The 26,061-nt window shown below is 40.1% G+C and overlaps 1 protein-coding gene across 1 annotated transcript in view; it reads left to right on the top strand.

Annotated features, from left to right (window-relative positions):
* Positions 1–8,658, top strand: part of LOC110257084 (uncharacterized) — a 485,227-nt gene extending 476,569 nt beyond the window's left edge. Inside the window, exons 4-5 of the transcript XR_014826103.1 lie at positions 2,003–2,100; positions 8,531–8,658. The gene's annotated coding sequence lies outside the window, so the exon portion shown is untranslated. The remainder of the gene's footprint in view (positions 1–2,002; positions 2,101–8,530) is intronic.
* Positions 8,659–26,061: the final 17,403 nt, after the last annotated feature.

The raw sequence follows: 26,061 nt of genomic DNA, 5'->3' as shown, positions 1-26,061 counted from the left end.
AGAGTGATCAAGAGTGAGTGATATGACAAGAGGAAAGCAGCTAAAAGAAGTTAGGGAAGGCTTTCTATAAGAGATGAGGTTTGAGTCATAACTTGAAAGATTCAAAACTCTTTTTGAGACACGTGCACCCGCATGTTCATTGCAGCACTATTCACAATAGCCAAGACATGGAAACAACCCAAATGTCCATCGACAGATGATTGGATTTGGAAGATGTGGTATATATACACAATGGAATACTACTCAGCCATAAAAAAGGATGACATAATGCCATTTGCAGCAACATGGATGGAACTACAGAATCTCATACTGAGTGAAATGAGCCAGAAAGACAAAGACAAATACCATATGATATCACTTATAACTGGAATCTAATATCCAGCACAAATGAACATCTCCTCAGAAAAGAAAATCATGGACTTGGAGAAGAGACTTGTGGCTGCCTGATGGGAGAGGGAGGGAGTGGGAGGGATGGGGAGCTTGGGGTTATCAGACACAACTTAGAATAGATTTACAAGGAGATCCTGCTGAATAGCATTGAGAACTATGTCTAGATACTCATGTTGCAACAGAAGAAAGGCTGGGGGGAAAATGTAATTGTAATGTATACATGTAAGGATAACCTGACCCCCTTGCTGTACAGTGGGAAAAAAAAAAACAAACTCTTTTTGTTTGTTTTTTAGGGCCCCACTTACGGCATATGGAGGTTCCCAGGCTAGGGGTTGAATCAGAGCTGCAGGTGCCAGCCTATGCCACAGCCACAGCAACGCCAGATCCAAGCTGCGTCTGCGACCTACACCACAGCTCACAGCAGCACTGGATCCTTAACCCACTGAAGGAGGCCAGTGTTCAAATCCAAAACCTCATGGTTCCTAGTTGGATTCAATGGGAACTCTGGATTCAAAGCTTTTTGATCATTTGCCTGCCTTTCCTTCCTGCTGCACCACCATCTTCCCAGCTGAACTGCTTATCTATGATTAGACTCCGTTAGATTTTGAGGTTTCTGAGAGTTGCAACTGCGTCTTTGCCATTTCTGTATCTCCAATGTCAAGCTTAGTACCTGTACATAACCAGGGCTTCATGGATGTTTTTTGGATTCAGAGGTACTTAACTTTTACTTGTTTTGACCATGGAAGGTGGCATTTCTGTTTCACTCCCTGCTACAGCCTGGGGGAGACTTGGTAACAAGGCAAGAGCTTGCTAGCTACTAGTTCGGTCTGCCTTTAGTATCATGCTGTTATGCACTAGCAAAGGTGAATAACACTTAACCTTTCTGTGCCTCAGATTCCTCCTCTGTTAAAGCAGAACAGTGATATGACTTAGCTCATATGACTGTTGCAGGGATTCCATGAGTTAATAAGAGTACAGTGTTTAGAAAGGCTTCCAGCACAGAGCAATGATTCATGAAATGCTGGCTATTATTAACATTACAAAGCTAGGCCTGGCCTGTTTGTAGTAATATTGCACCTCCACAATGGAGGGGAAAGAGGCACTGCTAGTAGGTGCTGACAGTCACTTGGAAATTCTAACCAACTTCGTAGCTGCAGCCTTATTTGTTTGTTGTTTTAATCTCTCTGCCCTCGGCTGCTGCACAAGGAGAGGAGTTGATTGGCAGCTTAACTGTTTAAAATCAATATAAGAAACACTTGGAGATTAAAGCAATTTAAGCAAGGTACTGGCTGGGGTTGGGAGCTAAAACTGCTCTTGAAGGAAACAAGCAAAGGAGATGAAGAAAGTGGGTCAGAAATGAAACGGCGTGAAACTGTGTGAGTGGAGGTGATATTACAACAATAGAGCAGCATGACTTCTTCATCAGAAAGAGGTCGTTTCTTTTTAGAAAAAAAAAATATAATGTAGAATCTGGAGCCTTAATCTCAAAATTGCCCCTGCCTAGTACTGATTGTGCTGCTGATTTAAACACACCTGTCTCTACCCCGTGCTCCCTGCCGCCATGCCCCCCACCCACACGTGGGCTCACTTTCCCCTTCTCTAATCTCTGCAGGAACTTCCTTGCCAGGTAGAGATGGAGAGATTACATGTCAGCTTGGTTGCTGAGACCGCAGAAGACCAAAATCACTGGAATTGAGCCACAGAGACCAGGTAAGGTGGTGCAGGAGTGTCATGGTGGATGGTGGACAGTCACCCCAACAACCGTGACTATCCCAGTTAGTCAGTCTCTTCTCACATAGTAGAGGCTCCACTGAGGAAAGCTAAAACTCATTGAATCCTTGGGAAGTCCAAAGGCTCCTGAAGTAGATAAGAGAGCCATAGCATGCCCTATCCTACTTATCTCAGACGCACATGGGAACCTCCATCTCTTGCTCACTCCCCTTTATTCCTTTTTCCCTCCTCCGTTTGTGTGCTAGGAGTTAAACTTGTATGGACTTGACAGTGCTTAATGCATCATCAGTACTGCAACTGTTTCTGTCTGGACCCTAAAACCTCCTACCTTATATCCACCACATCCTGGTCCCCTACTGAGATAACCTTATCCCTAATGAGGAATTACATGTGTAGGGTTATAAGTGTTTCATACTTCTGATTCGTGTGTACATTATCTAAATTCCTTTTACGCTCAGAGAGCCAGGAAGATCAGACAGCTATGCTATTGGGGTACCCAAAGATCTTGGAGGGCTTTGGACCCACATCAAAGAAGGCCAGTCACAAAGGAAGGCATCTAACTACACGTGGAACATTTTAAGCAGGACGTGATCAGTACTGTGGGCTTTATTCCTATGTACCTTTGGCTATGGGCTTCAAGACACAGTCTATTCTATCCCCTTGAAAGAGAAAGGGAGTGTTCTTACCATAAGAATACTAATATATGTCATTGGAATAATATGATAGAAAGTCACTATATGGTAACATCAAGAAATCATTGAGGAGTTCCCATTATGGTTCAGCAGGTTAAGAACCTGACTGTTATCCATGAGGGTGAGGTTCGATCCCTGGCCTCGTCAGTGGATTAAGGATCCGGCATTGCTGCAAGCTGTGGCCTAGGTTGCAGATGTGGCTTGGATCTGGCCTTACTGTAGCTGTGACATGGGCCAGTGGCTGTGGATCCAATTCAACCCCTAGCCCGGGAAATTCCATATGCAGCAAGTACAACCGGGGGATGGGGGGAGAAAAAGAAATAAATGATTCACAAAGGATCAATAACAGAATTTTAAGCCATTAGGTAAAATGGTCTTGAAAATGGTATTTATGTGATTTCAAACTATAATCCCACAGATCACTTCCTAACTGAGGAAAGTAGTTTTAATAATGGAGACACCTGGGACTACCATCTTAACTAAGTGATAGGATTTAGCATCAACACTAATGGCATAAACGAGCATTATGTGTCCCTTGATGTGATTCTAAGTCATTTGCACTACATCTTCCCCAAAATCTAGTCCTGAGGAAACAGAAAAATCCAAAAGTTGGGACAATTCTGCAAGACAACTAGCCTGAACCTCTCTAAAAAAGTTACCTCTGGGGAAAATAAACAAACAACAATAACAACAACAACAACCAAAAAAAAAAAAACGAATAAAGGAGGGGCGGGTGTATAAAAAAAAACAAATGAAATGAGAGACCTTTAACTGGATCCTGGATTTTTTAAAAAAAAGAGCTATAAAGTATATTAAGGGAGCCCTTGGAGTAATTTGAATATGTACTACATGTTAGGCAATTACCGCATTAGTGTTAAATTTCTTGAGGGTGATAATGGTTGAATAGTTCTGTAAGACCAGGTCCTTGTTTTCTGTAGATAAATAATTCTGAAATATTTAGGGTTAAAATGTTATGATGCCTACAAGTTACAATGAAAATATTTGGGGGAAAAATCTACTCTGTGTGTGTGTGTGTGTGTGTGTGTGTGTGTGTGCATGCGTGTGCGTGTGTGTGTGCAGATAAAGCAAATGTGGCAAAATGCTAGTAATTGTGAACCTAAAGAAAATGAAAACTACATATTCTTTCATCATAATATTCTTTCAGACTTGTTGAGGGATTGACTTTTTTTTTCAAATAAAAATTAGGGAAGGTGGAAGAACTTCCCACCACTTTTTAATTGTATCTGTTTCTTAGAAAGTATCCTGAGCGATAGGGCAAAAGTCCCCAGAAAGTCCTATCCTCTCCTCTCCCCTAATCATTGCAAAAGGTTGTGACTTTGTAATTTAATTTTTCTCCCCACTCCACACATGAATTCTCTTACAAGGAAGATTTACCTGGGTATATTTGTGATGCTGAGCCAGGGTAAGAAAGAGGAGAAAGTTATGTGGTATAAATTTGAAGAAGAGTTTGCCAAGGGACAGTGGAAGAGAAAAGTGTGGTTTGTGGCAGTAAGTGGCGGGGGGTGGGGTGTGGTGAGGCTGATAGAAATCACAAGGGACGCCAAACATCTTCCCCAAGGTAGCCTTTCAGTATGACCATCATCACCTTCACTCATCATGGGCATCTTATTCTATTTCTCCACCCTCTAGTGTTCTTATAACCCATCTCTAGTTGTCCTACCCTACTTGGTATCAAGGACCTGAGTTGGGGGCTTTGGGTGCCACCTGTTTCAGCTGCTGTCCCAGAACCAGAACAGGTCAGACTACGTGAAGCCTAGTCCTGATTCCGTCTTCCAGAAACCCTGGCTTATGCCCTCTTGGGTCACAGTGCACAGAACTGTTCTTTCCTCCCACATTGTCCACCTAGAAAGCAATGGACCCAAAGCCCTGGAGAGCTGCCTTCTCTACCATCGCCAGGAGAGTGATGCTCCAGGGAGCTCTGCTTTGCTCATTTGCCTCCTGAAAAATCCCCTCTAAATGTTCCATTTCACAAAACAAGCAAGGTCTCTTGACTACCCTGCTTCTGCTGTTGTTGCCCTTTAATTAAATCTGACAGGCAGGCAGGCATGTTTGAGCTGGAGGTAAATCAAGGCCAAGTGGAATCAGGGAAGGGTGTTCTTCCTCTTGAGAACTAGAGTCTCAGCACAAAGCCTGAAGCAGAGCAGAGAGAAAATCAATAGTCCTCAGCCAGACTCATTTTCAAATCTGAATGTTGCTTGCTTGTGATTAGTAAGAAAAGAACATGGTGAAGAGTTTTTCTCTTGAGTTTTTTCTATCGTCATGTTCATGGTTGTTGTCTGAGGGTCTTTGCCTACCAGTCCAGCTCATTGTTTTAATATTCACTTTAGATCTAGATGATGATTTACTTGGAATAGTTGCAGTTAACCACATTTGGGGTATCTCTTATAGGCTTGTTTACTAGGCAGTCTTTGAGATCCTACTAAGTACATAGACTGTGGTAGGGTTATACCAGTTGGGGAAAGAAACATTTATCAAATCACATCACAGACTGGAGTTCCCATTGTGGCTCAGTAGGTTAAGGACCTGACATAGTCTCCGTGAAGATGCAGGTTCAATCCCTTGCCCTGCTCAGGATCTGGCCTTGCTGCAAGCTGCAGTGCAGGTCACAGATGTGGTTTGGATCCAGTGTTGCTTTGGCTGTGGCATAGGCCAGCAGTTGCAGCTTGGATTTGACCCCTAGCCTGGGAACTTCCATATGCCACAGGTGCAGCCCTAAAAAGAGAAAAAAAAATCACATCCCAAAGACTTAGGTACCCACATTGATATAGGGAGAGTGCTAAGAGTGATCTGGCTGGAGGACTGACCTCATGAGGACAGAGACAGAGAAGTTATTGGTGAGCAAGTGATACTAAGATACGATATTCAAAATGGCAAGGAGTTAGTTTGGCAAGGTGTGTCTGTGACATCTGTGTTGGGTGTATGCTCAGTTATGTGCGGGGTGTGAAGATGAGTGTTAACTGGGTAATGAAAAGAATGTTCTAGACCAAGAACAGGTTGTAGGCACAAGCCCTGAAAAGGAAGTGTGGTGGGTGGTTGCTGCATTTCACTCTAGTAAAGGAGAGACCCATGGAAATCAGCAGAATGCAGCCATGTGTACTAAACGGTGGTGGCACTCCAGTGTTTTTGATATCAAGAAGGCCTTTTCTCAAAACTATCTCCACTACTGAGTGTCAGCAGAACTTTAAACTCAATCACTAACCTACACAATCTTCACATACTTCTTACACTTTATTTCAGAGTACAAAGGTTAAGTCATTTATTCATTGATTTTTTTTTCTGGCAAATAGTTATTGAGACCCTATGATATGCCAGGCATGATTCTAGGAGTTGAGGTTACTGTGTTGAACTCAACTGAAAGTTTCTTATTTTATAAAACTTACAGTAAATCATCCCCACTCTATAAAGTCATGACTACCTGGACATGTTTCTAGAATCTTGTCTCTCTAGAGTAAATGGCTTTACTATTACTTCTATTGGCTGCTTTGAATATTAACTAGATGACTTCAACAAGTGCTGCTGGGAAAACTTAATATCCACAAGCAAAAGAATGAAGTTAGACGTTTATCTTACATCATATATAAAAATTAACTCAAAGTGGATCAAAGACCTAACCTTAAGAGCTAAAACTATAAAACTCTTGGAAGAAAATCTTTATGACACTAAATTTGACAATGACTCTGCATGTAATACCAAAAGCACAGGCAACACAAGAAAAAATAAATTAAATGCCATAAAAATTAAGAAATTTGTACATTAAAAGATATCATCGAGAAAGTAAAAAGACAACTTCCTGAATGGAAGAAAATATTTGCAAATCATATGTTGATAAGAGATTAACATCTAGAATATACAAAGAATCCTAAAACTCATAAGCAAAAAAAAAAATTTCAAAAATGAGAAAAGGGCTTAAATAGATGTTTCTCCAAAGAAAATATACAAATAACCAGTAAGCACTTAAAAGATGCTCAATCATTTGTCATTGAGGAAATGCAAATGGAAACAAAAAGATATCACTTAGCACCTATGAGGGTGGATGTAATCATAAAAATGGAAAATAAAGTTTTGCCGGAGTTCCCGTCGTGGCTCAGTGGTTAACGAATCTGACTAGGAACCATGAGGTTGCGGGTTCGGTCCCTGCCCTTGCTCAGTGGGTTGAGGATCTGGCATTGCCCTGAGCTGTGGTGTAGGTTGCAGACGCGGCTCAGATCCCGCGTTGCTGTGGCTCTGGCGTAGGCCAGTGGCTACAGCTCTGATTCGACCCCTAGCCTGGGAACCTCCATATGCCATGGGAGTGGCCCAAAGAAATAGCAAAAGGACAAAAAAAAAAAAAGTTTTGCCAAGGAATTGAGAAATTCAATCCTCATGCATTACTGGTAGGAATGTAAAATATTGCTACCTCTGTGGGAAGCAATTTGGCAATTTCCAAAAAGGTTAAACATAGAACTACCATATGACCAAGTAGTTCCACTCCTAGGTATATATCCAAAAGAGTTAAAAGTGGCGATTCAAACATACATTTGTACATCAGTGATCACTGCAGCATTACCACAATAACCAAAAAGTAGAAACAGCTCTAGTGCCCACCAACAGATTAGTGGATAAATAAAATATGGTATATACATACTATGGAATATTATTCAATGTATTAAAGAAATAAAATGTTAACATATGCTGAAACATGGATGGACCTTCAAAACAGTGTGTTTTGGACACAGAGAGCAGACTTGTGGTTGCCGGGGGTGGGGGTGCAATTGGTAGGTGCAAACCATTACATTTAGAATGGATAAGCAACAGGGTCCTACTGTACAGCACAGGGAACTACGTCCAATCTCTTGGAGTAGAACATGATAGAAGATAGTGTGAAAAGAAGAATGTATATATATGTATGACTGGGTCACTATTTTGTACAGCAGATATTGATGCAACAGTGTAATACAGTGTTTTACTCTAATAAAAAAAAAGTGTGCTTAGTGAAATAAGCCAGATAAAGATACACAAATATTACACAATTCCACTTATATGTGGTACTTGAAATAAGCAAATTCACAGAGACAGACAGTAGAAAAAGAGGTCACCGGAGGCTAGGGGAAGAGAGGAAGGAGAAATTATCATTTAGTGGGTACAAAGTATTTGTTAAGGATGATGAAAAAGTTTTGGGTATAGAAAATGGTGATAGTTAGCCAACATTATGAATGTATCTAATGCCACCAAATTGTACACTTATAAATGATTAAAATGATAAAAACTATTGTGTATATTTTAACACAATAGAAAAATTAGAAAAAAAGAAAAAGATGAGAGAGATTTTGAGTTACCTGGGTAAGCCCAAGAAAAGAGTTAAAGAGAACTAGTTATCAGGTAAGGAGAAAAGAAGTGAGTGTTTATGTACATGTGTGCATATAGGCAGGTGATGTTGGAGATGGGATAGGTCTTGGGACAGAGGGGTGACCAAGGGCACTTAAGTCTGAGAGCGAGATAATCAGGGAGCAAATGTAGGCAATACAGTGGCCAACAGACTTTGATGACCCGGAATGTTTAAATGTACATGGAATTTATATTTTTGTTTGAAGAAGATGGATAAATAACACCTCTCTCTTCCCCATTTGCACAAAAACATTAGACAGAAATGAAAATGAATTAAGAAGGCTGTGAATCCCCCAAATTAAAACACTTCTTTCCATCCCTTTCAATTTTAGTTGTCAATGCTGAGATTTGCGTGCCGTCAGAACCTCAAATCTCTTTGCAAGGGGCATATTTTGTACTTCATGAAAAAATGCCTGAACTCTATGACTTGAGAGAGAATAGAAAAGAAAATCTTCAAAAGGTAAGATGAGAATGAGATAAATAAAAGCAAGGAGTAAGAAGATATGAGGAGGGAAAAGAAAGAACTCCATGAATACAGAGGAAGATTGGTCTCCTAGGGATCCGCAGAGACACTAGATTCTTTGTATAAGGCGGTGAGTGGGTGTGTTAGAAAACATATGTAAGGAAAGATTATTCCTTTAAAAAATGTTTTTATTCTCTACTGTAAAACATAGTGCAAAATGAAGAAAATACCGGATAGGGCTTCTTGGCTTGTTCCCAGAGTTGGTTCTTTTTTTTTTTTTTTTTTTTTTTTTTTTTTTCATTTCTGGAAGGACAGAGCCCTCCTTTTCTCTTAGAAGAGGTGAGTAGGTACTTCTGATCACCCTTGTCAGCCTCAGCTGACCCACCTCCACACTACTTCTCCTAGAGGTGAGACCCTGCCTTTCACTTACTCTCAGCATATCTGACAGTAGTAATATCCTGTGACAACTTTTCCTTTTGTATGTGGGGCTTCCTCCCTTCTCTAGCAAAAAATATTGAAAATTAGGTTAAGTTTCTCCTGTTTGTGAATAGGGACTTAACAAAGTAGTAAGCATGAAACATTTACCATGCCATGATATAAGATAAAAAGACTGCCGACTATTTCAATATTTATTGTCTACTTTTATGGCAACGTACACAAATTCTTCCTTGAGAGTTGAAAGTCTCACACCTTGTGTTCTATGGTCTCCAGATAACAATGTTTCAAGTCTATTCTTGTCCCCAGGTGGAGAAATAGTTATTATAATGAAAATGGCCAAAATACCTAGGCTTTCAGGGAAGGATTTTCTAAGAGTCTCTGATAGCTTTTACTTTCAATGTTTTTTACTAACTGGGGGGAAAAATGTGAATGCTTTAATGCTGTACTCTTCAAAGTACAGAACTTGCATTTGGCCAGAATCCATTGCAAATTAAATAAAGAACCTAGTGTTCCCTAGCTGCATCAGGCCACGGAAATAACAGTCAATTCAGATATGTATGTGTATATACATATGTGTACATACATGTGTGAATGTGTGTATTGTGCTGAATTCATGTGTTTTCACATTTATGCAAGATGACCTATAAAATGATGTAAGTTCTAATTCACCCCAGGAAGCTGTGCATGAGAATGACACTCTTAGCCCTTAAAAAAAATTTGATGCAAACATTGTAGATTCTTTCTAACATACACCATTTATCTTCAGCCAATATAGAAGGGCAGATAAGATGCATGCACCCCAGAGTTCCCATCATGGCTCAGCAGTAACGAATCTGACTAGTAGTCATCAGGATGCAGGTTTGATCCCTGGCCTTGCCCAGTGGGTCAAGGATCCAGCATTGCCGTGAGCTATGGTATAGGTCTCAGACATGGCTCAGATCTGGTGTTGCTATGGCTGTGGTGTAGGCCAGCAGCTACAGCTCTGATGCGACCACTAGCCTAGTAATTTCATGTGCCACAGGTGTGGCCCTAAAAAGACAAAAGAAAAAAAAAAGATACATGCACCCCAATGTTCATAGTAGCACTATTCTATTTACAATAGCCAAAACTTGAAAGGAAGCCAAAATGTCCATCAACAGAGAAATGGATAAAGAAAATATAGTCCATGTATACAGTGGAATATTACTAGGCCATAAAAAAGAGTGAAATAATGCCATTTGCAGCTACATGAAGGGACCTAGAGATTATCATACTAGGTGAGGTTAGTCTGACAGTGAAAGACATATATAATATGATATTGCTTATATGCAGAATATTTTAAAAAAGGATACAAATGAACTTATTTGCAGAACAGAAATAGACTCACAGACTTTGAAAACAAACTTATGGTTACCAAAGGGGACAGGTGCTAGGGGGAGGGATAGACTGTGGGTTTGGGATTGGCAAATGCACACTGTGGTATATGGAGTGACTGGCCAACAAGAACCTGCTGTATAGCACAGGAAATTCTACCCAATAGTCTGTGATGGTCTATATGGGAAAAGAATCTGGAAAAGAATGGATGTGCCTACATGTATAACTGAATCACTTTGTGCTGCAGCAGGAATTATCAGAACATTGTAACTCAACTATACTTGAATAAAACTTTAAAAAAATGAAAAAAAAAAGAAGGGCAAACAATTAGATATCCGAGAGCCTTGAAGGCAGTGGCCTTCCTAAGAGCACTGACAGCCTGTGTGTCACTTTATTTACATAGATACACAATTTCTCAACCCAATATTAGAGTCACCTCATATTTTCTCAGCATTCAAAGAATGGTCATTTTTGGTATTCACTGTTCCTTATAGCAAAACAAAGTAGTTTTATAGAAGCTCTAGAGAACAGGACTCTGAGCCGAGCTGGGAAAATGAAGTCTTGTGATCCAGCAGCTGACCCTCAGGAGGGGTGGCCACATGAGATAGTCAGAAATTTAACACAATTGCTTGGGAGAACAAAAGTAAAATGATGCTTTAGGGAGTCATGTCTGGACAATGTTACTTCCCAGGCAGATCTTACTTTCTATACCCAATAGAGATGTTAGAAATAAAATCATGCCCAAGATACAAAGGCACCGTTTCCATCTAGTTCGCTCTTATTAACTCCCTAACTATTACCAATTTTTCTTCCTGTATGGACCTACAAATTGTATAGCGTGACTCACTGTGAAACACAGCTTTCTATGTTTCTAAGCCTATAAAATAGTTTTATGATCCCTGTGGTTATTTCGCCCAATTCACAATTTCAGTACTTTAGGCACTGATTTCTTATTTATTGGAGAGTCTGGCTCATTAGATAGTAGGTAAACGTTGTTGGAATTGTGCATTATGAGCCCTGATTGCTTTCTTCCATAACTAACCCTGCTCCTGGCCAACCTTGACCTCTAGGGCAGAATTGGTTGTTTCCCCCAGGCTGCATGTCGACATGGTGTCTAATTTCAGTTTAACACAACTCTCTGTTACATGGAATTTTTAATGCTTGGATGGCTTCAGAGCAATTTGGAGATGTTTTATCTACCCCAAAGCCATTTAGGTCTATGGAGAAACTTAAAATGCTCCATCTTCCTACCTCATATCCTTTACAGTTCTACTCCCAAAAGGGCTCAAAAGGTTGTGCCCTTTTCCCTGTGGGATTCCAATTATATCAGACAAGTTCATTACCCCAAACTGAGGTACAGAAAGTAGTATCTTAGAGGCTTCCACCGCTCAGAGTACCAGTAAGCACTTATTGAATATTCTTTCATGTTAATAGAGATACTCACTTTAAATGTATATATCACTAGTTATACTCCAGGATATTTTTTTTTCCTTTTTTGGCCACACCCGTGGCATGTGGAAGTTCCCAAGCCAGGGATCAAACCTGAGTCATAGTGATGGCCCAAGCTGCTGCAGTGACAATGCTGAATCCTTAATCTGCTGAGCCACAAGAGAACTCCACTCCAGGGTATGTTTTTTTTTAAAACTGTGTTCGCATATCAATCCATTAAAGCTTGTCAGGTGTCATGTTTGACACAATAATTATCATTATTATTATTATAATCATTGACAACCCACTGATTATTTTCTCCATTTAATAAACTAGAACAATATGATTTGGGGTTGCGATTTCCAGTGTTTACCTGTATCCAGTTCCACTCTCTTTTCAGGCACAGGAGAATATTATATGTCCCCACTGCCTTGTAGTTAGTCTCGTAGGTCTGTGTGTCTAGTACTGGTCAATGGGCTGTGAGAGGAGGTGATATGGATCATCTCAAGATGAAGTATTTAATGGCCAATTTAAGACCCTTTTGCACTCTCTTTAGCCACCACATTGACCATGGAGGCCATGTGTCCGAAATGGCACAGCTGTAGGGTGATGGTGAAGCCTCCATCAGCTTCTATCACTGAGTCACCAGATGGAGGATAATGAAAAATATACCTGAGTTTTGCTAAACTTGTGAGATTTTTAAAATCACTATAGCACAATCTAAACTTTCCTTACCAATAAAGATTTCTTTCATAATTGAGCAGAATGTCACGTGGCCTTAGTTCCCTTTACAGTTAGTGTTCAACATAAGACCAAGAGTCATTAAGACCTACAGTTCCTGGCTGGTCTCTGTATACCTATCACCCAGCGTGTCACAAGCAGCTACACGAGATTCTACCAGAGATGCCATAAATGACATTGCTTCCTGCAGTTCCAGTTCCATGCATGCAAGGGGACAGGGCAACTCAGGTGAAGTGAAAGTCACCTTGAACAACTTCATGAGAAGTTGCCAGTTTATGGAGACTAGAATAGGCAGATATTACTGTGATGATGTCGCATAAAATTTTGGTGGTTTTGCAGCAAAATCATTTGTGATCCTGACTCTTTCACTCACTAGCTGCATGGAAAGAGGATGGGTAGGTGCCCTGCCACAAGCTGTGTGTCATTCATGTCACAGGTGTGTCATTCTGGGCCTCAGGCTATCCAGAGCGCAGTCTTCTCATGGTGGGGGGCAAATGCACAAGAGACCAAAACTGAACACACACATAAGCCTCTGTTCACGGCATATCTGTCAAAACATCATTGGCCAAAGTCAGTCAGATGACTCAGCCCCAAGTGTTTGGAAGTGGGGTCAAGATGGGGTTGTACAGTCCACCTACTGTGCTTGGAGGCATCAAAGCCACATGGCAAAGGTCATAGATGTAGAATTCTATTAAAGGGAAGGAGAAAAAATAGAAAAAAAATTCATTCTACCAAAGGAATCATACTGGAATTGGAAGAATTAACTAATATTTTATTTCAAATGACTGTGCAATCCTAAATTAGCTTTTCCCAAGATAACATTCAGCTACATAGTATTTTCTTGTCCTGAAATACATTATTTATATATTTGCTATTTATTTATATATTTGTTTGCTGATTACTTATGTATGGATTTTTGTGCCTTGGCCAGCTGGTAGCTAATCCTTATCTTGTCTCTTCCTCCTTTGGCAAAGGGGCATATTCCTTTCCCTAGATACTTTTTTTTTTTCTTTTTAGGGCTGCACCTGGGGCATATGGATGTTCCCTGGCTAGGGGTTGAAATGGAGCTACAGCTGCCGGCCTACACCACAGCCACAGCAATGCCAGATCCAAGCCATGTCTGTGAGCTACACCACAGCTCACAGAAACGCTGGATCCTTAACCCACTGAGCAAGGCCAGGGATCGAACCCACATCCACATGGCCACTAGTAGGATTCATTACCGCTGAGCCATAATGGGAACTTCCATCCTTTCGCTAGATACTTGATTCTTTTTGATAAATTGTAAAATTACAGTTAGCTCCTGATTTAATCAATGAGTTATTATAACACTGCTTTCTCGGATTGTATGAACAAACGTGTGTATTCAACACAATAGTTTTTTTTATTTTTCAATTTATAGTTTTGTTGTTGAAATTGTTTTTGACCAATACAGTGATTGAGCAAATAAGTTGTCTCTATTTCTACTTCATCCCATTGTGATTTAACAAAGAAATTTAAGATTTCTTATTTTTCATCCTAACGCTTCCATCTTTCTTATCCATCCCTTGGTCCTACACATCAGGAAGGCATGTGCTTAGACAGACAGTCCATAAAGTGACTAATGAGAAGATAAACAGGCAGCTAGAACCATCATTGTTCTGCTGAAGTTTCAGCTAGTGAGGTTTTTTGCTGGGACTCAAAGTGTCCTTTGCCTGGTTTTACCCCAGATGCTGTTTTGGACTGTGAGTTAAGTGGAAGAACCATTTGATATTCAGTATGTGAGTCTATTCTTGGAACACATGAGCTGCATATGGAGTTGTCTGATTCTAATTCAAAAAGCATTTATTGAACACCTATGTTTCAGGCATAATCTGAATTGTAGGAATATAACAATAAAAAAAAAACAGACAAATTCCCTACACTTATGGTGCTAATAACATTTTAGTAGAATACTACATAATCTGGAAATACTTTTTTTACAGCCACACCCACAATATGGAAATTCCTAGGCCAGGGATTGCATCCAAGCCACAGCTGTGATCTACATTGCAGCTGTAGCAATTCCAGAACCTTTAACCCACTGCACCAGGCCAGGGACTGAGCATGTACCTCTGCAGCAGCCAGAGCTGCTACAGTCAGATTCTTAACCCACTGTGCCACACTGGGAGCTCCAGAAAGTACTTTTTAAAATAACTTTCTCGGGAGTTCCCATCGTGACGCAGTGGTTAACGAATCCGACTAGGAACCATGAGGTTGCGGGTTTGGTCCCTGCCCTTGCTCAGTGGGTTAACGATCCGGCGTTGCCGTGAGCTGTGGCGTAGGTTGCAGACGCGGCTCAGATCCCACGTTGCTGTGGCTCTGGCGTAGGCCGGTGGCTACAGCTCCGATTCAACCCCTAGCCTGGGAACCTCCATATGCCGCGGGAGCGGCCCAAGAAATAGCAACACCAACACCAACAACAACAACAAAAAGACAAAAGATAAAAAATAAAATAAAATAATAAAATAAAATAACTTTCACAAATAACAAAAACAACAACAAAAAAAAAAAAAAAAGAAGAAGAAGAAGGAGTTCCCTGGTGGCTCAGTGGCTTTCCTGCTGTGGTTCTCATCACCACTGTGGTGCAGATTCAATCCCTGGCCCAGGAACTTCCACATGCAATGGGTATGGCCAAAAAGAAACAAAATAAAATAGCCTCCATAAGAAGATTCCTACTGATAAATTTCCAATCACTGCTTTTACTTGGAGCATGGCCTCATCATCAGACTAAGGCAAGGAATAAAGGTATATTCCATTTTTCTTTAAATATTAGCAGTAAATGTGACCCAAAAAATTGAAATACCTTGAGACATCCAGAAGGCTACTATTAGAGCTTTTTAAAATTTTTAAATCTCTAACAAGGAGTGTGTTTTGTTTATTTTTTGAAGGTTTTAAGGTATATTTATTTTTATTTATTTTTTCTATTGTTAAGTCCCCAATACAATTTTTTTTTCTACTGTACATCATGGTGACCCAGTTTCATATACATATATACATTCTTTTTTCTCCCATTATCATGCTTCATCATAAGTGACTAGACATAGTTCTCAGTGCTACACAGCATGATCTCATTGCTTATCCATTCCGAAGGCAATAGTTTGCATCTACTAACCCCAAGCTCCCAATCCATCCCACTCCCTCCCCCTTGGCAACCACAAGTCTATTCTCCAATTCCATGATTTTCTTTTCCATGGAAAGGTTCATTTGTGCCCTATATTAGATTCCAGATATAAGTGATGTCATATGGTATTTGTCTTTATCTTTCTGACTTACTTCACTTAGTGTGAGAGTCTCTAGTTCTCTTCGTGTTGCTGCAAATGGCATTATTTTGTTCTTTCTATGGCTGAGTAGTATTCCGTTGTGTATATATACCACATCTTCTTAATGCAATCATCTGTCAATGGACATTTGGGTTGTTTCCATGTCTTGGCTATTGTGAATAGTGCTGCAATGAACATGCAGGTGCATGTGTCCTTTTTAAGGAGAGTGTGTTTTATTTTCTAGGCTCTTCCACTTATAAAAACACTCGACCCTAGACTCTTCCACTAGTGAGTTTGATGCAATATGCCCTGGGTGGGCCCTGGATGTTAATAACAAATGGTTCAATTATTCTTATGATCAGCCATGTTTAAAAAACACTGGAATAGGAGAAGTGAGAGCATAGGTCCGGGCTCTGAAGCTCATTTTCCGTAGTCATCGCAGCCACCTTGCAGTGCTTGCCTTTCTTTTACAGGCGGAAAGAGTAATATTTCCAAGATCACAAGTTAGTAAGTGGCAGACCTAAAATTGGAACCCAAAGACCAAAGGAACCCAAAGACCAAAGTCTGTCTCCATGATGCTTACTCCTTCTATCACACCACATCTTCTTTTATTTGCTCATTAGTGTGTTAATTCGGTCTTTGTTTCAAAATATATTTATTATTAGTACTAAGGATAGATGATATAGGAAGAGAATAGAATTTTGAGTGAGATCCAAGGAACTCAAAGTCTATAAAATACCGCATTTATTTAAGTCTGTGAAATACACCCTGGGAACACAGGAAATAAAAGTCAGTTACAGGTATGGAAGTGAGTCGCGGTGGAGGTGGCATCTCAGAACTCAGAATATGTACAGATGGGGACAAAAACCCAAGAATTCTGGGTAGAGGGAACAGCATGAAGAAAATCCTGGGGTCAGAAAACACTGATTACAGGGAACTGCAGGACTAAAGAAGAGAGGTTTCCACAGCCACACATCTAATTCTAGAACACCTAAAGCAGTTGTTCAGATTGACAGATGTCCTGGAGTTCCCTATGGCCTAGCAGTTAAGAATGCAGCATGATCACTGCTGTGGCACAGGTTCAAACTTCCACATGCTGTGGGTACAGCCAAAAAAAAAAGATTGACAAGTATCCTATACACATATCAAAATCCTTTTGAAAATTTGAAATCATAGCAACACAGGGCAATCTTTGTCCCTGGCACAATCTACTGAAGGTAGGTAATAGCCACCTCTTTCATAGGGAGCATCTAGTCTAAATCTTTTGGACCAGTCTACACATTTATATTATCTGCTCAGCCACTGTGTGCATTTGAGTTCAATCCTTTGAGTAAAAGATGTAGGGTAAGTGGCAACAGATGGAGCTACAAAGATGGGTTGGGTCATTGGCAGGTTTCTTTCCCCAGGGGACCAGTTGATGGAAAAGTTACCCTAAGGGTACTAAGGCTGTCTGCTGTCAGCTGCTTAAATAAGCTTTTAGCACTTTCCTCTATGTTGAGATGGAGGCAGATTGCAGTGACAGCCCTGGACAGGTCCACTCTTGCCTAGGAGTTCTCAGTCTGCTAAGCCTGCTGAGCAGAGAGTTCTCTAGACAGAAAGGAGGCATATGAATGGGGTGTGGGCTGTGAAACTGAGGGCTTGACCAACCAGCCTTTTCTTAAAAGGTGAAACTAGTCGATGATTAGTGGAGTTCTGCATTTCCATTATTACCTTGGGGCCTCTTCTTTGACTTAAATGTTAGCTTCGTTTAGCCAGCCAGGGAGACAGTAATGGCTCAATGAAGGGGGAGACACATGAATTTCTAAAACTGGTTTGGCATTTTCTTAACCTAGAGATAAATGCTGGGATGCATGTTGAGGGAAGAGAGAGAGAGAAGGAAAGAGAGAGAAACAGAGACAGAGAGAGAAACAGAAACCGAGAAAGAGAAAAACTCAACAAACATGTATTGAGGACCTACTATGTGCCCAACACCTTTCCTGGAGGTCAGACACCAGTGACCAGTGATTATAGTGGAGAACAGGCTGCACATGATTTTTTCATAGTAGACAAATATTATAGACATTATTTTTGTGAATACAATAATACATGAATATGAGGACTTTGGATCAGGTAAGCCAAGAGTAGGTGTAAATTGGGTGAGCCAGTTGTGCTCAGCTTAATGACATTTGAAGACTGACTCATTTTAAGAAATGGGTAAAGGAATATAGACTCAGTTCAGGGCAGTTGGTATAATAACAAGAGCATGTGTTTTGGAGTCAGCAAGTCCATGGTTTAAACTGTGCTCTGTCACTTACAAGCTCTGAAATAACTAGCAAGTTTCTTCAAGCCTCAGATTATAAAATAAGAATTATAATTATTTTATTATATCACAGAGTTTGAGAATTAACTGTTACATTGACACACAGTAGGCTCTTTATAAATAAGATATAATGTTCCCTCTTCATCTTACTTAGTGACATGGTACATATCATTAGCAATCCCAAGCAGTTTATTCATGCTGGAGGGTGGGAGACAAATTCAGGTTCCCAAACCTCTAAATGAAAGCTAATGAAAAATATATGTTCTCTTACTACCTTGTTTGGCTGCTTGCAAATGATGTCTCTTGATGCATGCTGGTTCCTCTGCTATTCCTTGACTTCAGACACTGAACTTTGAGTCTTTGTCACATCAGCAGCGCTGGGTAATTCCATACAGAAGTCTGACATTTCCAGTTGAAAAAAATAAATTGATTAAAATTCAACAGGCATGTAGTGTTCGGCATTTAAAGGTCGAGGAATCTAGGGAACTATCAACTGTAAGATAATTCAACATTTAACGTGGGTGAGGGTAACCAGGGTGAGTTTCCTTTCCTCATGGCTCTAGCATCTGACTGCTGGAACATAATTGTGGCAAATTTAATTACAGCCTGAAGATCGGCCATCCATCTTTATGGGTCCTTAGCAGTTGGGTTTCCAGAGAGTAAGGACAGATTGATTTGACTTTCCATGGATTATGTCCTCACTTTTGTTTTAAGCAGGAAAGAATCTTGGCTTTCCTTGCCTGAGCTCTCTGGAACTGCCTTCTTTGCCTTTTGAAATTCCCAGGATGACTGCAAGCCAGTTGGTCTTTGCTTAAAGGAGAGGAAGCAGATCTCTGTACCTTGAGCTGCAGAACTTGATTTATTTTGCTCCCTTCTGCTGGCGTGGTGGAAGTCCTGTTCATCATTAGGTAACAAATGCCTAGTATAGGACTGGCACCTAGTGAGTACGCCTGCCATAAATATTTGTTGATTGAATGGAATAAAAGACCACATTTGGGCTCTTTCAGATAGTATTTGATATTGGGCCCACTCTTATCCTCAATTTCCAACTTACTAAAATAAGGACAATTTACAATCATGTGTTACTTGTAAACAACCTGTTAATTTCATGTTTTCTCCACCAGTCAGTGGTCTTTAGTGCAGGGACTGTATTCTCAGGTCGGCTCACCTCCTCATTCCCAACGGTGCCCAGCACAGTGCCTCAAAAATGGTAGGGGTTCATTGGTTTAAAATAAATTTAGGTCTACACCATATAGCAGTAAAAGTACTGAAATGGAATCCAGGAAGCCCAGGGTCTAAATCCCTATCCTGTCCCCAATGTATGATGTGACCTCTAGATCTTAATTGGCTCATCTGTCAAATGAGAGATTTATGCAGGAAAATCTCCAAGATCCCAATGAGTTCTGATAGTCTTTGATCCTTATGCATGTTTTATCAGGACTTTATTCATTAGAGATCATTTATTGAATCATGGTAGTGACTTGAAATTATAGCAAGTAAAAAAGTTTCCTGAAACCATGAGATGACTGCAAGGGATGACATGACCACTCTCTGCAAATATCTAAAGTGCTTTTATGATGGGGCTGCTGATCACTTGTTCTCACTTTTACTAACACCAACAGGCTTTGGTTACTGCAGGCAAGGATGCAATTAGGCATGTGGAGAGATTTCTTGATTACTACAGGGATAAAATGATGCCTACTTTCAGTCTCCTCTACAGGTGAGAGCTTGAGTCCCCAATGAGTCAATCAATGAATCAACAAATATTTGCTAAGCCTGCTTGCTGCTCATTTTCCTCTCCATGACATTTTATTCAAAGTGTGGCTCATGAACCATCTGCATCAGAATCACCTGGAGCTCATGTTAAAAATGTAGATTCTTAGACTTGCTGCTACTGAATCTGACTCTCTAGGGCTAATGTCTAGAATCTGTGTTTTAATCAGCTTCCCAAATGACATTTCTGTGCATCCTAAAGTTAGGCAAACACTGTTCCTGAGTTTAATAGTCTTGAATAATATTTTCTCTCAATCTGGTGGCTATTAAAATAATAATAATGGCAGAAACTGTTTCTTGAGCATGAACTGTGGGCCAAACATCTTACTTATATAACTCAGTCACATTTGCTCTGTGAAGTAGGTATTACCCTACCGAAGAGATGAATACAACAGACACTGATTGGCAAAATGACACCAGCAGAAAGTCACAGGAATAGGGCTTGAACCCAGGTTTCCTGAATCTCTTTCGTGACTCTACAGCTCCTTCCCTGGCATGCTTGTTCCAAGGAAGGGCATTCCAGGGAGACTCATGTTCTGAAGCCATGACCTTGCTTTTGCCTGAAAGAGGACAAGAGGTAAAGAAGATCACAGAAATGCAAGCTCATCCATATTCAGCTTGGTCTGTTGGCTTCGAGTTTCAGAGAGGAGAATGAGCAGGAGAGGAGTCTCTAGTTTCCTGCAAAGATCGCCATGAATGGTTTCTTAAAAAATTCGTAGATTTTTTTTTTTTCTTTCAAGGAGAATGTGGGACTTTGTGTGTGATCTTACTGTGACCCCTACAGGTTACTCTAAGCAGAATAAGCTGACAACCTCCTTCACAGATATCAGTCCCAAGGAAGGACTCCAGGGAGTCACATTCAAAGGCCCCCATTTGCATCATTCCTTATAATTGCAAATTAAAATCTCCCTTTGGATTCTCAGCTTCTAGAGGTCAGCAAAAGTCACGGAGGACCTGCCCCTCCTTGCTTTGGACATAGGAAGCTAATAGATTATTAACTCGCAGAACTGATAATTTCACAGTGAAACTATCTAATAGCCATTATGTCCATTAACAACCATTACCTGACCAGTGTGTCAGAAGTGGGTAGCAAATTTGAGACAAGTAACATGGGCCAGTGGTATACAGATGCAGATTATTTTAGATGAGTCTTCCTGAGTCTTTTCCTAGCATCTTCTAGAGAGTTGGGATACAAGCTCAGATAATTCAGTGCGTTTCCAGCCTCATTCTTTAAAGGTTAAAATGTCACCAAACCAACTCATCTGGAATAGTTGAGGGAAAGCATTGCAGAGGCAGAGGGGATGGCTAAAGTGACCTCACTTCTCACTGAGGTTCATTCATTCAACTTGCCTTGATTGTCAGGCTAGGAGACCTGGAGACTGCAGGAATAACTAAGTCTCATTTGGCAAGAGCTCTTGGACTTATAATTCATTCGCTAGGTGAGGAAAACCTACCACTGGGGAATTCTCAACGTTAGAAGAGATGATAGGGCAGGATTATTTCAGGAAAATCAGATAAATGAAGGTCATAAGGAGTGAGTGAAAGGCAAGGCTGTGAAATTGCCTGGGTGCCCTTGCATAAGTCACTTAACCTCTCTGGATCCTGTTTCCTTATCTCCAATGTAAGGAAATTGAGTTAGGTGATCTCAGTGGTCCTTTCTGGCTCTTACAGTCTATGATTCTGTATCTGTTTTTCTACAAGTATAAGCTACTAAACTTAGATGTATGACTCGTCCAGAAATACTAAATCTATTAAAAATTTTCTAGTGCTCAGGAAAATCTGAAATCCACCTTAGAATCTAAGACTCCTTAGTGAGAACCTGGACCATCCCTGTCAGTTTATAGATGAAGACACTGAAGTCCAGAAGGGGAAAAGAACTTGCCTAAGTTTACATGCAAGTTAGTGGCTGGTACTCATAGAAGGTAGGCTTCTGGATTTTTTTTCAAAAATGGAGGTCATCCAGGGCACTTCCCAATGTACCACCTTACTGCTTATGCATTCCATACTTTTTTTTTTTTTGCTGTTTGTTTGTTTTTAGGGCCACACCCACAGCATATGGAAGTTCCCAGACTAGGGGCTAGGGGTTGGATTAGAGCTACAGCTGCCAGCCTATACCACAGCTGCAGCAATGCCAGATTTGAGCCATATCTGAAACCTGCATCATAGCTCAAGGCGATACCAGATTCTTAGCCCACTGACCAAGGCAGGGATCAAACCTGCATTCTCATGGGTACTTGTTGGTTCATTACTGCTAAGCCACAATGGGAACTCCCAATACTGGATATTTTTAAAAATTATTTTCAGATATAAAATCACTTTATATTACATTTAGATAAGCAGTGAGGCCCAACTGTATAGTACAGGCAACTATATCCAGTCACTTGGAATAGACCACAACCATATATATATATAAATGGGTCATTTTGCTGTACAGCAGAAATTTTCACATTGTAAATCCACTATACTTTAATAAAAAATAAAAAAATTTAAATCACTTTATTAGTTTTGGAACACAAGATGTATTATCCATGCCCCTAAGACTGCTTTAGTACCAACAGGTTTACTGATATAAAATGTACAGGCAAAACAGGAAGTTTTTTTTCAAAATGCAAAATAATATCAACAGAACTTAAGACATCTCCTCACCATGTCTCTGTGCTTCTTTTCTTCTTATCTGTAATTTGAAAACCAATTAAGGATTTCCGGAGAGGTTGTGGAGGCAGTCATGGAAATTGTACCAGCTGTAGAATTAGCGACATTGGTGTTGGTGAAGTTAGTGAAGGTCATTTGTTTAATTATATAATTTTGGATGCTTTCTGTAGTTAAAAAAGAAATTAATCATTAGACAATAAAGGGAATTTATTGTATCAAATACATATAATGTAGACATATAGGTAAGCTGCAGGTAGAGACTGATCCAATAGAGCAACAATGTCACCAAGAAAAACGGAGTTTTCTGTCTCCTCTTTCCACTTCAGTGTGGGTTTCATCCTTAAGGTTGTTTTTTTAATACTTGTGAGGTGCCTTCCATCAGTATTCTAGGCTATATGTTTCCTTAAATATGTCCAATGAGAGACATTTACTTCTTCTGACAGAGTTGTGAAGCTGACTCTCATTGGACCAACTAGGATCATTTATTCATCCTAAGCTAATAAATACAGTAAGATATAATAGCTATCATCATGATAATATTATGTTTGTTCATTTACTGAAATAAGTGCCAGCTCCTTGAGGCAGGGGGAGAATTTAATTCCTTCCTGAACTCCATGGGTACCACACAGAGGTTAAGATAAAGAGTAAGTATGTAAAGAATACTATACCACAATGCTGAGGGTCAAGATGATGCAGATAGTGGTACAGATGATGAAGCTGACAAGGTAGTGAGGATTTAATAGGACGCAGTTGGAAAAGCCATCACGGTAATAAAGATGATGGTGTTTATGATGGTGGCAATGGCAGAGAGCTGGTAAAAGGGAAGCTGATGATAATAATGAGGTTAATAATAAGGGGGAAAAAAGCCAATAGGTCAACATCCAGTTAACACAAGCTCAGTGAATTTGCTTGCCTTTCCCATGCATCCCTCCTAAATAATTTGCCTGTGGCTGCAACTCTCGTCTTTCCCTTTATATAATGCTCTTATATCCCCTTTTCCTGCTGATTACTCAAGTGTGGACACATAGTTCAGGAAAACCAATTCATAGTTTGGGCTATACTAAGTGAATTGGAATTTCTGCCAAGAATTTTCACTATGACAGTTGATAATGGGCTATTGACACGGCAGGTCCAGTTTTGTTTTGTTTTGTTTTTTTAGGGCCACAGCTGCCAGCCAGAGCCACAGCCACTGCAAGCCCAGATCCTAGCCACATCTGTGACCTACACTGAAGCTTGCGGCAGCGCCGGATCCTTAACCCCACTGAGCAAGGCCAGGGATTGATCCTGAATCCTTGTGGATAGTGGTCAGGTTCTTAACCCATTGAGCCACACCAGGAACTCTGCAGTTTTCTTTATTCTATATCATTTGTTCACAGTTATTCTCTCCCCAGCCTCGTCATGCTTCCCTGCCCCATTTACATGGGGTTTTACCATGTGTTCTATGTCAACCAATGTGCTATGAGCAGACATGACGCTAATCTCATATGGAAAGAAGCTTTCACTTTGATTTCTTGGCTTGGCTAGGTTCTTTTGTTCTGGGCCACCTCTATGAGAACAGCATGCCCCAAACAGTAGCTTCTCCTTCAGCCTTGGTTACAGAGGGAGAAGATATGTGGAATTCAGCTAAATCTAAGAGTTGGAGCTGACCCAAAACTCCCAAGAAATTTAAGAATTAAACATAACACATATTATCAACACAATAAAATTTAGAGATTTTTTTTTTATCCAGCATAGGTTGCATAAAACATGACTGATACATTTGTACCCAGGCCTAGAGCCAAATGCAGAGTTTGCTACGTCATATGCAATGGTTGATATGAGGAAAGAGAGAAACTCCAAGAAAGCAAAGGAAGTTATTCTGCGGAAAGAATGAAAAAATAATATCTCAATATCTCTCCTAGAGAGAGCAGAAGGAATAGAGTTGGCTCTCAGAACAAGACAATGGCATGATGAGTGCAATGCCAGATGCAGTAGGCCCAGTGCACAGTCTGAACCTCATCCCTACAACTGTCATTAGAACAGAAGCAACTCCCTAAGGCCCTAATATTTTATTTTATTTTCCTTTTCTTGTATTATTATTATTATTATTTTTTAGAATTCGTAATGATTTTTTTTTCATTATAGCTGGTTTACAGTGTTCTGTCAATTTTATACTTTACAGCATGATGACCCAGTTACACATACAAGTATACATTCTTTTTTCTCACATTATCATGCTCCATCATAAGTGCTAGACTCTGAGGGCTCATAGCTTATTTGCTTATTTCCTCCCCAAATCCAAGTGAAAGAGAGATCATCTCACTATGACTGGTTCAACTCCTTTCTCCAACTGAGGACAATATTTCCAACAAATCAAACGTTGTCTAGCCCAGATTCTATTTCCTAAAAGTTATCTTTGAACTCAGTTACACTTTTGGTTAAAAGAAATAAAACATATATCCAATGATCACTGGTGGTTTCTCTGTTTTCTACAGGAGAAAATTTCAGAAGGTAAAAGTTTCCATATAAGTTGAAGCCTCTTATCTTTTTTGGGATGTTACATAAATATTAAATAATCACAAACATAAATTTAAGATATTATCTGTATCAAATCCCAATTTCCTCATCTATGACATACTGATGTCTTAGGGACCAGGTAAGTATTATATAAAAGTATGAAGGGTGCATGATACAGAGTAAGTACTTTATAAATGACAACTGTTATTAACATAGGAAGAATGGGGTGATGTAGCTGAAGGAAAAAAGAAGTGGAAATAATTTGTGAATTAAATAACAAATACAGAGACACCACCCATACAGGGCTGTGTGGAAGAAGGGAGAGAACAAGTTATGCAAACTGCAAACCTGTCCAGAGCTAACAGGAAAGGAAACCCAGAGTGAATTCCATCTGCTTTCTGCCTGCACCTGCTATGTATTTACTTTTCAGCTTCATCATTAGAGGCCAAATTGTTATTTTTTTAAAACCTCAAAACATAAAGAGAGGGGAGAGAGATAGAGAGCAAGAAGGAAGGGAAGGGAATAAATATAATAGGTAACATTTATTGAGTTCTCACTATGTCCAGCACTGTTTTAGGTGTTGTGTATGAATTGATACATCTACCAATCATAATGACTCTATAGAGAGGTTACTCTGGTCCCTATTTTATAGGTAAAGCATGGAGATAACTGAGCGCTTTTACCCCAAATCTAACAGCTGGCAGAAAGGGAGAGTCAGCATTTAACACAGCCAGTCTCGTGCCACAGACTGACTTTTAAAATCCCTCCTTCATATCACCTCACAAAGTAAGCTAGTATGGAAAGGAGAAATATCCTAGGAGAAGGAGGAACAGGAAAAAGAGTATCATCCTTTCCCATTAAAGTAGATCTTTAGAGGTGGATCATATAAATCGAAAGCAGTCTGATTTGGGAGCAGTGCAGTTTGGGACTCTTCCTGAC

The sequence above is a fragment of the Sus scrofa genome, chromosome 1, assembly GCF_054392235.1.
Source record: "Sus scrofa isolate SSC_HxYL_T2T_F1_AM1 chromosome 1, Sscrofa_HxYL_maternal_Yorkshire_Landrace_v2.0, whole genome shotgun sequence".
NCBI lineage: Eukaryota > Metazoa > Chordata > Mammalia > Artiodactyla > Suidae > Sus > Sus scrofa.
The sequence above is the reverse complement of the archived record's forward strand: the minus strand, read 5'-3'. Positions and strand labels throughout refer to the sequence as shown.